The 13,052-nt window shown below is 44.4% G+C and overlaps 2 protein-coding genes across 14 annotated transcripts in view; one reads left to right on the top strand and one right to left on the bottom strand.

Annotated features, from left to right (window-relative positions):
- Positions 1–6,897, bottom strand: part of R3HDM1 (R3H domain containing 1) — a 76,527-nt gene extending 69,630 nt beyond the window's left edge. For 11 of the 12 annotated variants that reach the window (XM_032693250.1, XM_032693260.1, XM_032693251.1 and 8 more), the window contains exon 1: positions 6,779–6,895. The gene's annotated coding sequence lies outside the window, so the exon portion shown is untranslated. Of the gene's footprint in view, positions 1–6,778 lie in introns of all 12 variants that reach the window. The other variant, XM_032693257.1, reaches the window with a different exon arrangement.
- A 307-nt stretch (positions 6,898–7,204) lies between these two features.
- Positions 7,205–13,052, top strand: part of ZRANB3 (zinc finger RANBP2-type containing 3) — a 44,412-nt gene continuing 38,564 nt past the window's right edge. For both annotated transcript variants that reach the window (XM_032693438.1, XM_032693437.1), the window contains exon 1: positions 7,205–7,953. The gene's annotated coding sequence lies outside the window, so the exon portion shown is untranslated. The remainder of the gene's footprint in view (positions 7,954–13,052) is intronic.

The raw sequence follows: 13,052 nt of genomic DNA, 5'->3' as shown, positions 1-13,052 counted from the left end.
CAATCAACCTGTTACAAAGCCCTCTCAGCATCAGCAAGAATTTTGTCTTAGAATCAAAAGAAACTGGAGCAAGTCCACTTGCTTGTACTTTATTTCCAAAAATTTCAAAGAATAATTTAAAACCGATTTTATGTCCTCCCACATTTTATATGGGAGTCTGTCTTATCAGACATATGTGAGAATCCATCTTCCTTATGGAAGTCATGCCTACACTTAACCTATATGTAGTCCACAGGCACTCTGAGTCCAAAAGTCTTAGAATCGCTGCCATTAGAACATGTAACTGCAGTATATGTAGACATGAATAAAATATGGATCCAGAGAACAACTCCTGGTGCTGCAAACACCAGAGTCCCAAGGTTAATAAGTTAAGAGCAGCATTACAGCTGAAAGCCTGGTAACGTCACACACGGGGACTTTCTGACTTGTCCTATCAGGAGCCACTCAGTTCATCAGATACACACACCCAGCCAGGGCAGGAATAATCTGCAGGACACTCTGCTGCCTTTCTGGAGCAGGGAGACACAAAATAACTAAGAACCCATCAGAGCCACTCTGATCTCAGTCAACATTGTCACCACTGACCTCAAACATGGCTGAATTCACACACTGTCTGACCAGAGCTGAAAAATCTTGTCAAGGTCTCCCATCCCCAATCATTCCATGTGTTAAAAATGGACTAAACTGTTTCCTACTTAAAATTAGCCTATTTTTCATTGCATACTGGAAAACAGGATTAAAAATTAACATTAAACAAATAAACAGACAAACAAAAAACAAAACTCATAGAATACCTACATATTTACATTTCTTGATCTTAATGGAACACAGAAATTTTAAGCCTTCCAACTGCTGTGACCAAGGAAGACACACAAATCCTGTTTTAACACTGGCCAGATAAAAAGCTGATTGTGTTCTGAGCTGGGACAGCTTCCACTACTGTTTGGATATGCAAGTCTTAATAAGGACTCCCTCTCTTTGTGCTTTTCCAATCAAACTTTGCAGTGTCAGTAAACACAAAGTTAAGGACAGCTATGGGATGTCATCACACCAGTGATGGACAGCCAACTGCTGGAATATCAGACACTGCAATAACTGCATTAGCCCAGTAACATCAGTTATTCTTTTCATACCACTGTTCTAAGAATTCAGTTTAATGGTACCATCTGGAGCTCAGACATCTTCCTCAAAACACAGTATTGCTTATTACCCTGGATGAAGGCTCTTCTGTATTAAAATCATTACTCGATAAGCTCAGTGTGGACTCAGTTGCTTTTCCCAGTAGCAAGGATGCCCACATAAATACAGGTGTTCCACTCCAGAAACCAATATTCAAAGTCAGAGGGAAACAAAACACTACCACACAAAGTATTAGGATGAAAATCATAACATTCTTATAAATTAACACAACAGTTTGTGTGAAAGATTCATATCCCACTTGTTAGACCACAAGTCTAAGCAGAAGGCATTCCTATGGCAGCTTCCATAAAGTAACTGAATGGCTTTCTAGTCCTAGAAGTCTTCTTCCTCCTCCCAGTCCATACCACAAGGATGACACCTCAACCAACACTGGCACTAGTTTGTGGTACAACTACAAACCCTGGAAAGAGTAGTTTATTTTTCCATGATAATAATGCAATGTGCAACCAAACACACCTAGAATCCATCTGAGAGATTACTGCCGTGAAAATACACTAAAGATCACTCTGAGGTGCTTAGAACTTAAAAAGAAGAAACCACAACACCCAAACTAGGAGACTAATAATTTGTAATCTTCATTTTGAGTAAAAATCAAGGACTCGTTACAGTCAATTCTAACAGTAAAACAACTGTGAGCAGATACACAGTATCCAGTTGTCACTAACACAAGAAAATCTATCGGTTTCCCTTGGCTTTCCCTTGGAAAGCCATTGGGCAAAAGTTTTTGTTCAGGTATAGTCTGACTTCCCCAGTGGACAAAGATAAGGATCCATCAACTCAAAAAGGCAAGCCAGGTCTTATTTTGAGTCACAGTACTGACCTTGTGTGTAGCTTTGCTAATCAATGGAGCTACTTCTGAGGGAAGACACAAACTGGCAAGGGTTTGGTTCTTGCTCAAAGTTATGGAATGGATTATAAAAGAAAGGGAATCTAATCCTTGCAGCAAATTTTATTCTTTAAACAGCTACAGAGCACATTGAACCTGAAATGTAGCTCTTCATCCAAAAGATTGAGGAGATTAACAATGCTTTAAAGGAAAAAGGCTTTTTTCTGTACCTGCTGTTGAAATGTTCCAAATCCCGCTGTGATAACACGGACAAGAATTCCCCACAAACTGATTTACTCATTTTGCTACTGCAGCATTTGGGTACAAAACCTGAATTTTTGATCAAAGCCTAAGTTATAAGGGCCAGCAATTTTCCAATGCCTCTCAGAACTCCTACAGTATCTTTACAAGAACATCCAGAATTCTTCTGAGCTCGCTTAGAACGTGAAAACAGATGGAAATCTGCTCATGGATCCAGCATTGGTCAATGGTGCAACTGCTTCCGAATACTCACCAGCACCAGAGGCTTTTGTGCCCAGAGCTCTGCCACGGGAAGCACTGTGAGCACACTCCCCAATCTGCTGTTGGCAGGAACACTCGAACTGGTTTGAACTTCACTCCCCAGCTGCACAACCAACAGCCTCTTCCAGATTCAGCTGTGCTAAAGAAGCCACTGATCTCACTTCCAGTCACCATATCCCCCATCTGCCAGTTAAAACTGCTCCTCCAAGTCTCCCAATACACGTTTCAATTTGACAGACTAAGAGACCTACATCTTACATGGCTAAAAGTTGGGAAATTCGTCCCAATGACAGCTCATTTAACAGACCAGAGGAGGTGACAGAGGGCATGAACAAAAAGCCAAAGCTGTGACACCATGATGGCCTCTTTCACAAGGGCAAGTATTTGCCAGAAGTGCATCTGTTTATGTCCTGCTTCAGAGTAATGTAAACTAAAATGCTTTAGTTGGACACCTACAGAGAGCTGTCACACCTCAGCCCTTGTACTGAAAAACACAAAACTCAGCACGAGACTTTTGCTAAACCAAATCCAACAAAGACACCTTCTGCATTTACACCTTTTAGAGGTTATTTTTTGACCCAGTAAGGCAAGTTATCCAAAACTATGCTTTCAAAATGAAGGAACAACTATGCTATGCTGTTTAGTCATAGCTTTAATGATATTTGGGACACTTGCCCTGACAAGCTTCAGCCTTCAGACCATTTTATCCACTATGGGACAATGAGTTTTCACACATTGCAGGGCAAACTGGATAACAAACCTGGGGAGGGGGCAGAGGAGAGAGATGAGCGTTAAATAAAGGATGGAATTCCATTTTATACACAAATTTGAGTTACAGATTAAAGAATAAAAAGATGTTGGGAAGGAGACAAAAGAACAGCAACTTAGCAGCAGATGAAAAAAGAGATGAACAATGTAGTATGTTTAAGGAGAAATCAGTGGCTGCTAAGAAATAATGGCCCTATGAGATAATGGCCCATTCCCTTCCAGAGATCCAAGATAAAGAGTAGAAAAGAAACCCTGGGATAAGCATTCCACAGCCATCCCACTTTGCTGCAGCAGTCTGGATAGGAACATACAATAATCAAATTTAATATTCTTGGAAATTTAATTCTATATATTGGAGAAGAGTGCATATCATAAAATGACACGTTGACAGGATTCTCATAATACATATACTGAACTGCAGGAGACTCATTTATGCACAAGAGTAGCAGTGCAGGCTGTTCTGTAATTAAGGCTGCTGCACTTCCATAAATCTGGTTTCAGACATTCTTTCCTCTAAAGCACTCCTTCAAAAAGTTACGAAATCAAAATGAGATTATAGGCAGGCTGAAAGTGACGTTTTCCCAACAATAGTCAATCATAATCTGTTGCTGACTTATGATCTCCTACAAACAGAGCTTCCCAACACCACCTTCAAAAATCTGTTAACATTGTCGCACAGCACATCAGTCCATCACCTCAAAGAAAAGTCAACGAAGAAACAGAAAGAAACGCATAAAACCTTCTTTAATGGGCTTGCAAAGATGCTTCCCATCATCCAGAGTGAGTACCACATTAAGGCACTCCCAGAGATCCTTCTTGCCTAAAGAATCCGATGTGAATGACCTTATTATCCAGGTCTTGCCTCGCCAAACGACTCATCTTTCCATCACTAAAAGGCGCAGTTTGGAATGCAGCCGTCAACAAAAGCCCCTGGGTCATTCCTATCTGGCCATTAGCAGGTGGGATGGACCCGGGAAAGCTGCCACTAAGAGCCTGACCGGGCTCCCAGCACTTCTGCAGTCCTTGAGCCCAGAGGTGCCAGGATTACAGGATACTCTCCCACTCCTATGGAAAGCTCCTCAGCTGCCACGCCCCTGAATTACAGCACTTTGTATTTACCGGCTGCTTCTTAACTCTGCTCGTACCTGTGAAATAAGAACTCGAGTGTGCCGAAAAATTTCAGAACTAATACACTTCAGCTAATCAGGGCACCCAAAGCTGTTGCTATTTTTATGCAGATGGTAAAAGTTAGAGCACTGAGTTGTTCAGCTCACCAAAACTGAGCCATGCTGTCAATATATATTAAAATGTGTTTATAAAAATGCACTGCATGCTACATCGCAGCCAAGTCAAAGTTTACACTGATCCCATCACCTGACAACTCACTCGCTGTGAACACGGTGTCAGAAGGCCCATTTTCCCCGGAGTCCCCGGAAATGCAACTGTATCAACTACTTTTAAAAGCCTGGAATGCAGCACCTGGAAACTTTAAACATATAATTGTATTTAAAAAAATACGGCGCTACATCTCTTAAAGTCAAATTAACTCCGAGGAGAAGTAAATGTGGGAAAACGGTGATACAAAGACAAGGACTTGAATTAAAAGAGGCTGCTGGAGCAAAGTGATAGCACCTTTCAACTGAAAGAACCCAAAACTGTGGAATTTGTGTGTTATACTCAGAGCTGTGCCTAAAGCACCTGACCCAGGAACGGTGTGAAGCAGTTTCACAGACAGACTTTAAGCAAGAAATATAAAATAAGTAAGACTACTGTGTAAGGCAAATATATTGAAACTTGACAAGAAATGAAAACCAAAAACTTAACATAAGCTAAAAGAAGAAAAAAACACATAGACAGAATTGTGCTTAAGAGGAGAAACAGCAAAGTAGTAGTAGCAGTCTCCTCAAATTTTCCTTTATTCCTCTTAACAGAGATACAAAATTTAAAATATAAACAGAGGACCACTGCAACAGATTAGAGTGACTGACCCTTCCCAAATCTTTAAAAAATATTTTCTGGAAAACTGCTACCTAACCCAGTCCGCTGCACACCTCTCAAAAATACTGGTATTTAGTCAATCCTAAAAAAAGTGGTAGTTGATCTTGATAGCAAAATACAGTCTGTAAAATAAAAAATGACTGAGCAGTGCAGTTACAAGTACTACATTTTTCACCTTCCAAGATTTAAAGACACGAGTGTTGACATTATCTTTACCACTGGGACTTCTCTAAATTGAGGAGTACAATCCATAAATTCCTAGAAAAAACTCAACCACTTGACATCACAGTACTTGCTGTGGAACAAATGCTTAATATTAAGTGCATGCCAACGTTATAATTTCTAACAAGCCAACGGAAGACTGCCAAAAATAAAAATCATGTTTCCATTGCCATTTGTTTCTCCTGAACAGCAAATTGTTCGAATATTTTGAAAAATAATTTCAGAACTTCATTGTTGCTTTCACTTCGATAGTAAATGCATGCTCCTAATCTAACGTTCACAAGACATCCCGCCCTGTAAGATTGCTCCTTAATGTTCAGGCAAAAAAGCAAGGTCTCAAAGACATTACTCCTTGTAGAAGACAAGACATGAAAAAGCAACGCCGTTAAAATCTGCAGGTTTAATATCTCAATGCAAAAAGGCCAATGTAAGACACTGCAAGGGAAAAAACCTGACACATTCCCTGTTCTGCAAGGGGGCACACAAGCTCTCTCCAGCTTCAGGTTAATGAGAAGGAGGCACCAAAATTAAGAATTGAGGCTATTAACAAACCCACCCCAAACCACCAAACACTATGGTAGGTTAGACCATCTGGCCATGCCCCCTAAGCAAAGTGTGCACCACTCTTCTGAGGTTTTTTTTTCCATCACCTTCCTAATCCAGCTTTCTACAGACATCACACAAATCCACCAACATGTAGGTTGTGTGTAAATCTCTTAAGGTGAATAATCTGAATAATTCTTAGGCTCCATGCAAGAAACAGCGATGCCCCGCTCCTTTTTCTGTCTCATCCCGTCTTCCTCATAAAGCGAAACCATCCAGTGCTGAAAACTCATTTTAAAAACGTTATTAAGAGATGGCAAAAACCCAGCCTGTGACGTAGTTTGCTCCCGAGTCCACTCACACTTTGGATTATAACATGGTAGATACATCCACAAGCAGCATTGCCCAACATGCAGCAGAAATAAAATAAATAAATAAATAAATAAAATAATAAATCCATAATGCACGACCAGCGCTGTGTGCCGCTCCCCCGCCAGCCCTGGCTATATTAGGGCAGGGGAAGGGCCGGGTTGGCCCCGCCGGACCGCGACCCCCGCCCGGGCCGCGCCCCCGCTCCCTCAGCGCTGCCCCCAATCTGCGCACTGCGGCCGCGGCCCCCCCGCCCTCGTTCCCTCCCTCAGCGCACCGCGACCCCCGCCCGCGGCAGCGCCTTCTCCGGCGGCCCCGCGGGCTCCTCACCGGGCCGGAGCGCTCCTTTCCCGGCCCCTTCCCTGCTCCCTCCCGGGCCGCGGCGCCCGGCGGGCGGCTCCTCTCCTCACACACGCGGGGCGCCGATCGCAGCGCCGAGCGCCGCCCGGGTTCCTCCTGCTGCTGCCGCTGCTGCCGCGGCGGGGAGAGGGACCCCGCCCCCGGCGGCCGCCGCCGCCAATGGCCGCGTGGAACGCCAATGATGGGCAGCGGTGCGGACCAATGAGCGGCGCGCCGCCCTCCCCCGGCCTTGCCGCGGAGTGGTGCCGCTCGGCGCTGACGCGAAGAGAGCCCGCCCGGAGTGCAATGACCAATGGAAGGGCTCCGCTGCCTTGACGGACAGTCACGAAAACCAATGAGAAGCGCGCACCGGCACCGCAAGGCCCGCCCGCTGCGCGCCGCTGATGGCCGCGGCCGGACGGGGCGATCCCGCCGCTGTGGCGGCGTGGGGTCCTTGTGCTCCTCGCACCCTCCGGCCCCGGCCGCTCCCCCTTCACCCGCGTCCTTCCCCTCTCGCCGGGTGTGCTGTATATTCAGAGCAGCAGCGCCCTGATCCCGTCAGGTGCCCCCGCCAGCCCTCCCGCACCGCGGCGGGGCAGGCTGGGAGCTGTAGTCGGGTCTTGCCCTCTCCCCTTCTCGCCCTGCTGGCGCCTCGTCTTGGTTCTCACCGCTCTTACCTACGCCGAGAGCCGGCGGGGTGAGCCCCGGCCAGCCCGGCCCTCAGCGCCATCCCCGCTCCCCCTTCCCGCCACCCCGCTCCCTCAGCCCGCCCGCGCTCCTCCAGTCCCGGCGGGACAGCGGCCGGGGCGAGCCAGCTCCGGGCGGGAGTACGATTTTTAACTCGCTCGCGGGGAAGCGGGGCGGGGGAAGGGGAGAAGGGATGGGAAGGGCAGAAAAAAACAAGGAAAAGCGGTTCCCGGGCCCCAAAACGCTTCCCGTCCGTGACCCCCCGGCCGTGCGTCACTTCCCGGCGGCCGTTCGAGCGCGGAGCCCGCGAGGTGAGGGGGGACGGGGCGGCTCCATCGGTGTCGCCAGCCAGGGACGAGCTGCCCGCTGACTCCTGTTCCAGCCCGTGCCTGTGCCAGGAGATCCCTCTGGCTGTGTTCTGGTGCTGCCGGTGCCGGCTCATCGCAGATAGTTCTGCGATTGCAGCTGCGGGGAGTTGCGTAAGTAAAATCAAAAAACTCGCCTCCGGGCAGGTGTTGAGGTGTCTGTTTTCCTCAAGCCCGACACGCCGGCCTGTGGAAAAACTGTTCTGTGCTCTGCCTGATTTGCTTTTTAATGCTGTGTTCTATTGGCTCGGGTGGATGTTGGGTTCTTAATTATCCCGCTGGTGGCTTCTCGGGACAAGAAAGACAAGGAGCTGCTGGAGTGGGTCCAGCAGAGGCCACGAAGATGATGAGGGGTCTGGAGCATCTCTCTTATGAGGAGAGAGTGCGGGAGCTGGGTCTGTTTAGTCTGGAGAAGAGAAGGCTGAGAGACGATGTCATTAATACATATAAATATCCCAAACGTGGATGCCAAGAGAACAGTGCCAGACTCTTCAGTGGAGCCCAGCGACAGGATGAGGAGCAATGGCCATAAACTAAAACAAGAAGTTTCACCTCAACATGAGGAAGAATTTCTTGGCATTGGCAGAGCACTGGGAGGTTGTGGAGTCTCCCGCTCTGGAGACGTTCCAAACCGACCGGGATGTGTTCCTGTGTCACCTGCTCCAGGTGACCCTGCCTTGGCAAGGGGGTTGGACTGAATGATCTCCAAAAGTCCCTTTCCAACCCTGACAATTCTATGATTCTGTGAAATCGTTGATTAATCAATCATCCAAGGTCCCGTGATGTTCTTTGAGCCTGGAATTCGCTGTTAACTTTTACTGAACACGCAGTCATGGAGCAGTTAAGGCCATCAAGTGGAAATTTATGAAGCAAAACCCTTAATGGAAAGACTTGTTTGCTTTAAGCATCTGCTGCTGAGCTGCATTAGAAGGCTATACTTAGTGACCTATAAAAAAAAAAAAGCAGTGGGCTTATATTATGTAATCAGCTTGTGTTGACAAACAGCTATTGGAAAACTTAAAATAGTCCTTGAAGTTGTCATCAGTCTTGCACCCAACTTTCCAACACAGAAACATGTCACCTGGGGTAATATCCTCAACAAGCTGGGTTTCAGTTGCTACCTCCAGAAGGATGATAGTCTATGGTGAAATGCAGTGTAGCAGTAGCAGTGACAGAAAGATTTCCAAGGTTGGGGTTTTTTTTCAAATTTTATTTTATTTTACTAGTTTTTGCACTGCCCTTATCCCTCAGTAGTTACTTACTTTTCCAGATCAGTTATGATTCTTTGAACACAACAGAAGTTGGAGCACATTACTTGGAAATATTGCTGAAATTGTTTCTCTCATGTATGAACAGTCTACTTGCTTGAATTTAAAAAAAAACATGTTTCAGGTTTTCTTAAAAGTTCGAGGGACATTCTCAAAAGTTTTCTTGGAAATTACAATTACTGCACAAATATGTCTATAAAACCTAGTCTCTTTTAATTTAGTATTGAAAAATGGTGTGAACGGGACTGCATCAAATAGTCTATAGGTACATTGTTGTAGAGCCCCTTCAAAAGAACTTCAGCATACTGGAAAGTTAAGACTCACCTTTACAAAACACTTGGTGACTCATCAAGTAGTTGCATTTATCCTAGTGTTCACAAACCCTCCACTTCATAATTTTTACTGGTTTTTATGCCCTATGAATGACTCATGCTGTAGGTCCATGAGTCTTCCTCATTCCTGCTTTTGAAAGCTGGGATCATTTACCACTAGCTAGTGCTGAGATACATAAGCAATTTTAGATAAATAGTTATTGGGTTTATCAATTCAGCTGTTTCATCCTTGATTTCCTTTAAAACACTGGAATAAATACTATACAGTTTGGGGGTTTTTAACTCGTGAAACCTGTACAGCTGAATGAACTCTCTGAGTGAAAAGCTGGGTCTCCACACCAAGCCTTTTAGGTCTATTTTGTCTGGAAAAATGCAAGTTCCAGAGCTTGTGATCTAGAGGAATGGGAAGGGCAATAGGATGGATGTTACAACAAATTTGGGACACAGAAACAAATGAAATATTATAGTTAAAGAATATATGCACTAGTCTTACTCTCTCCCTTGAGATGTGCTGAGACTGCAGTGGGTAGAACAACAACAGATACAAACTGGTGTTCTGCTACACTGACTAGATTTTTTGTAAAAAGGTTATTTTTATTTTTTAACATTACCATAGTGCTGTCTGTAATTGACTGTCTCAAAACAAAACATAAATAACCACCACTGCCAAAGTCATTGTGTATGTTTTTATGATAGTCATTGTTCACTGCAGTTCTCTAATTAATCACTTTAGTAATCTATAATTATTCACCTAGTAATAAACTAAACAAAATTTTATACATATCTGGTATCTAGTGCTTTCTGTGTTGCTGCCTTTCAAGATGGATCTCCAAAGTCAGTTTTAACCTCGTTAATGACTGATAGAGAAACATTTTTCCTGGTAGTATTGCTGTGCACTGATGACTAATATGTGCCTCCTCTAATTCAGATTTATGCTTCTAAAGCTGCATTGTTCCTATTCAGTGTCTCAGTGAAAGAATCTTGTCATGAGCTTGTTCAGCAGCAGGTTAATTGTGTTACCGTTTCATTCTCATATTGTCACTCACAACAAACTGTGGAGCAAAGCTGATCAGAAGGTGTATCATTATCTCTGCTTTTATAGAATAGAAAATTATCACAGAAAATGAGTCACAAATTTCCTTTGGAGGTGAATCACGGAACTGAGTGTTGAACAGGTTTGTTGGGTCCGCCAATCCTGCAATGTTCGTGTTCAAGCTCGGCTCTCCAGAAATGTTTGGTGGTTGTTTTTTCACCACCAGTCTTGAGGTACCTTAATCAACTTTTAAAAGAATTAAATACTCTGTGGAAAATATTGTGATAGAACTATTGAAGGGATTATGGTTGCTTTCCCAACAGTTAGAGCTGAAACATTTCTGTTTGCTCAACTGAGAGCTAAAGTGGGTGTTTACTGGAGCTTTATGAGTTCTGTGAAATGCATCTCTTGGGCAAGCCAGAGGCTTTCCATCTCCTGTTAAAAAAAGTTCAGTGGTGGACATGCATCAGAGAGCCTTGGTGCTGATCACAGTACTTATATCTGCTGCTCAATGTTCCAGAGGCCCAGGGTACAAGAATATTGTTTCTTTAAAGATACATCAAAGATTCCACTTGTAAAAATGGGGAGGAAAAATTGCCATAGTCAATAATGCAATTCCAACCAGATGGCACAGAATGCCTGGTTTGCGAAAGAAGTCTGGATTTCCTTTCTCTATAACTGGTTACTTCATTGACATTCAGAAGGTGACTCATCAAATAGTCACCATTTGTCTTTGGACGGGTTATGTTCCAGGTCTTCAGTCAGAGCTCTGCATCAGGAGAATGTGGAGCAGCACTGGGCTTGTCTCAGTAGTTTAGCACCTCGAGGGCACTCCTGATAGGAGTCTAGGGAAGAAAGGTCCTGGCTTTCTGCTGATAATACCAGACTTACGTGAGAACTGGGCTTTCTGTACCTTGATCCTGCTGTTGGAAGCACAACATCAGCCTCTCTCCAGCCGTAGAGTTCTTCCTGCTCTGTGAATCACTTGCACTCATCTGGTGAGGAACAGGTGCTCAGACCCCTGAGGTCCACGTTTTTGAGAGCAGTGCTGTGACCATGTTTATGCAGAAGTCCTGCAGTGTGTGCATACACACACACCCCCCTAGCTGTGATTCCAGGTAGGATTGTTGCTTTCATACATGAGCAATAACGTTCCTAGGGCTTTATATGTGGAACAAAGGATACCTCCTCAAGAATATGCTTCTTAGAAAAGATTATCTAGCAGCTAAGTAATTTAACACAAAATAGAACAGAATCCACAGCAATGGTAAATACAACCCTTATGCCTCAAATTTGAGTGTTGATCAGTATTTAAATTTAAATTCACTCTGTTCCCTCACTGCCCAGCAGAATGGTACATCCAAGCAGCTGTGGTTACACACCCCTTCATTGCAGAAGTGGTAATAGATGCCCAAGAAGGAATGCAGGAATGAAATGGAAGTTCTCCAGTTCAATTCTTTCACAATGAGAATGTCATGGAACTTGCCTGTAGGCTCATGCACAGCACTTTCTTCACATTCCCCTGACTGTCTGTGATGCATATCTTGATAGACATGCCTGTAATTCATCCTATAACCAGAAAAAAAGCACTTATTCATTTTTTGTCTGCATGAATGTCATTAGTCTGACTGGCAATGCTGGTGACAGATCTTTCAAAATCCTCATTTTTTGATGTTTCTGCAACAGTTAGTGGACTTCCAGAACATTCAGGTCCTGTACTTTTCCCTGTCCTTCTCCCTTTTCCCACTGTTGTCAACAGTACTGGCAGTTTCTTTTTATTTTTCTCCAGATGAGGCAAATTCCCCACAACTTATATTTGCTGCGGTCTGTTCATTCCCTTTTAATTTTTATCTCCCTGATTTTAAGATTATATTAAGTGTCTAACAAGACAGGACCTGGCTTACTGGCCCACGTGGGAGGTGCAGAGCAGGGGGTCAGTGAATCCCACTCTAGAATCTCCACTCCACACCATGCATGGAGGCTCCACGTGCTATGACCAAGCTGCCACTGGGATAAGCTCTGTGGAGAGGGGTCTCTCGGGGACTGGGATCTCCCACTGATCTTGGAAAATGTCCAGTAGCAACCCCTGTGCTCATCCCAGTGGAAGTTATTTCTCAATTTTAGTCTAATATGTGAGATGGAGTGTTGGGAAATAGAGTTGTGATAGAACAACCATTTGCAGTGTCCCCAGGTCTGCCTTACCCTGTAAGCAGTGTAAAACAGCAGGTTCCTTAGTCCTGCAGGTCCTTGAAGAGAATGATCATTTAGCTCAGCACGTTTCTGCCTGTGAATGTAACGGCTCATCCCACACATTTTTTCTGATTTCTTTCGAGTTGCTTCAGAAATAAGTCAGCATCAAAAAGCCCAAGTGTACCATGTTCAGGATTTTGCTCTCAAACCTGGAGATACTGTTAGCAGTGTAGGAACTGTATTTTGGCTGATGTTCCTTGTTCCTATGGTAATCCAGCTCCTCACACAGGCTTTGAATCCAAAATAATTAGGTAATGTTTTGATGTAAAGGTTTGCCACTTTCTTCATGTTCAGTCAGTGCACTGCTGCTGAGCTTTATAACGTTTTGGT

The sequence above is a fragment of the Chiroxiphia lanceolata genome, chromosome 7 (assembly GCF_009829145.1).
Source record: "Chiroxiphia lanceolata isolate bChiLan1 chromosome 7, bChiLan1.pri, whole genome shotgun sequence".
Taxonomy (NCBI): domain Eukaryota; kingdom Metazoa; phylum Chordata; class Aves; order Passeriformes; family Pipridae; genus Chiroxiphia; species Chiroxiphia lanceolata.
Note: the sequence above shows the minus strand (reverse complement) of the source record. Positions and strands in the feature narration are given on the sequence as shown.